This window comes from Schistocerca piceifrons, unplaced genomic scaffold, assembly GCF_021461385.2.
Source record: "Schistocerca piceifrons isolate TAMUIC-IGC-003096 unplaced genomic scaffold, iqSchPice1.1 HiC_scaffold_963, whole genome shotgun sequence".
Lineage (NCBI taxonomy): Eukaryota > Metazoa > Arthropoda > Insecta > Orthoptera > Acrididae > Schistocerca > Schistocerca piceifrons.
Window position 1 is genome coordinate 42501 of NW_025729238.1, and position 5000 is coordinate 47500.

The following is a 5000-nucleotide window of genomic DNA, read 5'->3' on the forward strand; positions in this document are numbered from 1 at the left end:
GCGGGCTTGCCTGCTTTAAGCACTCTAATTTGTTCAAAGTAAACGTGCCGGCCCACCGAGACACTCAATAAAGAGCACCCTGGTAGGATTTCAACGGGGTCCGCCTCGGGACGCACGAGCACGCACGAGGCGGTCGCACGCCTTCGGCTCGCCCCACCGGCAGGACGTCCCACGATACATGCCAGTTAAACACCGACGGGCGGTGAACCAACAGCGTGGGACACAAATCCAACTACGAGCTTTTTAACCGCAACAACTTTAATATACGCTATTGGAGCTGGAATTACCGCGGCTGCTGGCACCAGACTTGCCCTCCAATAGATACTCGTTAAAGGATTTAAAGTGTACTCATTCCGATTACGGGGCCTCGGATGAGTCCCGTATCGTTATTTTTCGTCACTACCTCCCCGTGCCGGGAGTGGGTAATTTGCGCGCCTGCTGCCTTCCTTGGATGTGGTAGCCGTTTCTCAGGCTCCCTCTCCGGAATCGAACCCTGATTCCCCGTTACCCGTTACAACCATGGTAGGCGCAGAACCTACCATCGACAGTTGATAAGGCAGACATTTGAAAGATGCGTCGCCGGTACGAGGACCGTGCGATCAGCCCAAAGTTATTCAGAGTCACCAAGGCAAACGGACCGGACGAGCCGACCGATTGGTTTTGATCTAATAAAAGCGTCCCTTCCATCTCTGGTCGGGACTCTGTTTGCATGTATTAGCTCTAGAATTACCACAGTTATCCAAGTAACGTGGGTACGATCTAAGGAACCATAACTGATTTAATGAGCCATTCGCGGTTTCACCTTAATGCGGCTTGTACTGAGACATGCATGGCTTAATCTTTGAGACAAGCATATGACTACTGGCAGGATCAACCAGGGAGCTGCGTCAACTAGAGCTGAGCAGCCGGCCGCCCGGGAGTGTGTCCCGGGGGCCCGCGCGAACACGCAAGCGTCCGCTCAATCATTCTGCAAACAGGAGGAGGCTGAGCTCCCCTGCACAATACACCTCGAAACCCTCTCAGGTCCCGGAGGCGCGCAGCGCCGTCCCAAGTACTTGGTCGGGTTCGAGAGAGGCGCAATCGCCCGGAGTTAGGCGAGTAGACGCTTTCGGTGCGACCACCCGTGCTCCCAACTGAGCTTGCCGCTGCCGACAGAGGCCCGGGAGCGTGCTGTCGTGGCATTGCCGGCGGGAGACAACACGCGCCACCTACGGTGACCGGCAGCTCCAACGCCAGCGCCACAGAAGGACAAAAGCCCCACTTGGGTGCCGAAGCGAACTCTCCCAGCACAGCGCACGCGCCAACACATCCGCACAGCTGCGATACAAACCACCAGCGAGAACCGCTGGGGCGACCGAGCAGCAGACGGCGTCGCGGCGCCGAGCGCCGGGCGGCGGCGCATCCTCAACGCACACAGTCCTCAATCGGACCAGCACACTGAAGATGTCCACCGCGCTTCGCACCGGGCCCGCGAGGACCTACTTTGGCCGCACGGCGCCGCGCGCAGGGTGCGCCGGCGCGCAGCTGCGACGCCTGCCGCGTCCGTCGGCCGGCGCGCCTGCCACTGGCCGCCCCCACCAGCCGGCTGTAGCGCGTGCGCCCACGCACCGCGCGGCCAGCACGCCGGGAGGCGCCCCCTCACCGGCCGGGGACGGTCCCACCCAGCCACCGCCGCGTATCGCTTCACACCCAGATGCCGTTCAGTTTCGTCGGCATGGTGGGTATCGCTGGAACAACCGGTTCGTACCTCAACCTATCGTCGCCATCACCGATTCACCCCTAGCGAGAACAACCGCACCACAACAGGTTACCATTTGTTCATTTGCGTAACTTCACCAGAAAACGCAGGCGTCCATCGCCATTTGCAACTTCAACGATTATTGCATGCCTGTGTCAGGTGTCACGCCACACTACGTCTGCCCACATACACGCAACAAAATGTGCACGCCTAGACAATACGTGGAAGGTGGCCCCCGTACGTATGCGATGTCCATTGCTCGAACGACTGTCAACCGGCCTCTGTAGCATGTCGCAGATATGGAACGCGGTGCACCATGCCATCACGGTGTGTGAGGAGAGACGACTAGGTCCGAATACATCAACAGACAGCTCATGCTGATCGCCATCCACGGCGTCCGTTCCTCCCACACGTCTCTATGGCGTACCACACTGCAATCCAGCTCTCATAGGGAGACGACACGTAGCTGCGTGCACAATATTTGCACTGTATGGTCCGCCGTTTTTGGGCGCAGTCGTTGTACGGTCACACATGTGCCACGATGTATCATTCGGTACATAAGGACGAATGTGCAGTACAGATTGTGGTTTACGCGTACGACATTAGCGGACGGTTGACACAGGCCGCACCACAACGTAGCCTGAGTACGTCGCATGCGAAGGGCATTGAACATGCAAACTTCTCACCAACCAGCTTGCGAAGGCAGGGGGGCAAGGTGGGGACGTGGGGAGGGGCGGCATGTACGTCCTGCTGCCATCCACATTACAGTGTACAGCAGGAGCATGTGGAAAGTCAGCAAGACTTGCAAGGTGTTTAACATGAAGCGATACACAGGGGAGCGGGCAGTGCGAGTAGCGAACTATATTGCGAGGGTTGCGGGTGGGCAACACTACACTAATTGAACGAGTCGTATAACAATTACAGAGCAGGTTTAGGCGACAACATGGGTTACGTTAGGGGACAACGTGGGTTACGTTAGGGGACAACGTGGGTTACTTTAGGGGACAACGTGGGTTAGGTTAAGGCACAACGTGGGTTAGGTTAAGGCACAACGTGGGTTAGGTTAAGGCACAACGTGGGTTAGGTTAAGGCACAACGTGGGTTAGGTTAAGGCACAACGTGGGTTAGGTTAAGGCACAACGTGGGTTAGGTTAAGGCACAACGTGGGTTAGGTTAAGGCACAACATGGGTTAGGTTAAGGCACAACATGGGTTAGGTTAAGGCACAACATGGGTTAGGTTAAGGCACAACGTGGGTTAGGTTAAGGCACAACGTGGGTTAGGTTAAGGCACAACGTGGGTTAGGTTAAGGCACAACATGGGTTAGGTTAAGGCACAACATGGGTTAGGTTAAGGCACAACATGGGTTAGGTTAAGGCACAACATGGGTTAGGTTAAGGCACAACATGGGTTAGGTTAAGGCACAACATGGGTTAGGTTAAGGCACAACATGGGTTAGGTTAAGGCACAACATGGGTTAGGTTAAGGCACAACGTGGGTTAGGTTAAGGCACAACGTGGGTTAGGTTAAGGCACAACATGGGTTAGGTTAAGGCACAACATGGGTTAGGTTAAGGCACAACATGGGTTAGGTTAAGGCACAACATGGGTTAGGTTAAGGCACAACATGGGTTAGGTTAAGGCACAACATGGGTTAGGTTAAGGCACAACATGGGTTAGGTTAAGGCACAACATGGGTTAGGTTAAGGCACAACATGGGTTAGGTTAAGGTACAACATGGGTTAGGTTAAGGTACAACATGGGTTAGGTTAAGGTACAACATGGGTTAGGTTAAGGTACAACATGGGTTAGGTTAAGGTACAACATGGGTTAGGTTAAGGTACAACATGGGTTAGGTTAAGGTACAACATGGGTTAGGTTAAGGTACAACATGGGTTAGGTTAAGGTACAACATGGGTTAGGTTAAGGTACAACATGGGTTAGGTTAAGGTACAACATAGGTTAGGTTAAGGTACAACATAGGTTAGGTTAAGGTACAACATAGGTTAGGTTAAGGTACAACATAGGTTAGGTTAAGGTACAACATAGGTTAGGTTAAGGTACAACATAGGTTAGGTTAAGGTACAACATAGGTTAGGTTAAGGTACAACATAGGTTAGGTTAAGGTACAACATAGGTTAGGTTAAGGTACAACATAGGTTAGGTTAAGGTACAACATAGGTTAGGTTAGGTTAGGTTAGGTTACACGTTGTTGTAAGGAAAGGTGTAGGGGGGGGGGGGCGGGGGCGGCAGGTTCGTTGATAGTGATTATAGTAAGTGAATGCTTGTGACATGATCAGATTTGTCACGTCAGGATGCACCTTTGGCTTATTAGAGGCGGCGCTCCAATTCTATGCTTGTGTGAGACCTGTGTCTTTGACTCATGTCATTGTTTGTGCGCTGTGACAGGAGGTACTATTGTGATGTTGGGTGCACCGTTGTATAGGACATGTGTGGGTGTTGGTGCCTGGTCTGCGCAATGGTGGATGTCGAAAGGCTGGGATATTGTATTTTCCGCATGGACCTCCTGGTCTGGTTGTGATAGTGTGGATTGTGTAATGTGGCGGAGAAGATGCACTGGATGTTGTTCCATGCTGGTGCTTACATATTGTATGTGCGCCTGTTAGAAGCAGAGAGTGGTGCGTGATCAGAGTGTCTGGCTGACGTGTGGTTCCCATTGTGGGCAGACTCTTTCAGCATGTATACGGACAGTTGTGTATATTTGCTGTAGTTTGATGGCTCTGCATTGATTACTAATCAGCGCCGTGTGTACGGGTAATCTGGTTCCAGTCCAAAATGTTCCATCTGTGTACATTAGTGACAAAGACTCCCCCCATGCAGTGGGGCTCGGTCTGTTATAGCTCTTCCGCGTAATATATTTGCCCCACGTTTTTGCGACTGCGAGTGCGAGTGCAACGCGCATGGGGACCGACATGCTGATGGCTCGGTATCGGACGCCGTACAGTGAGCAACGCGATCGCGTCTCTCGCTCGTAAGTGGTACAGGTCGCGGCTCATGTATAGGGACAGCGGGAATGTCGCATATTGGAAATAACTCTTCATGAAACGCAAGTTATAGGGGTGGATTGCACTTTACGAGTGCGGGAAACTTCCGCCGTTCATCCGCTGGAGGTGCGCGTGTGGCGGTTGGGGTGGTGCACGAACGGGTGCGGGTGGAGTCATTGCCGGTCCACGGCTTCGTGCGGCAGAGCCACTGGAGATTGGGTGCTATGGTCGACAGAGGCTGCAGGCTTTGTGGGTGGCG

General features: G+C 53.4%; 1 non-coding gene across 1 annotated transcript in view; it reads right to left on the reverse strand.

Moving 5' to 3' along the window:
• Positions 1 to 881, reverse strand: part of LOC124774485 — a 1909-nt gene extending 1028 nt beyond the window's left edge. The window contains exon 1 of the ribosomal RNA XR_007015314.1: positions 1 to 881. This exon is cut by the window's left edge and continues 1028 nt beyond it. This is a non-coding gene — a ribosomal RNA (small subunit ribosomal RNA).
• Positions 882 to 5000: the final 4119 nt, after the last annotated feature.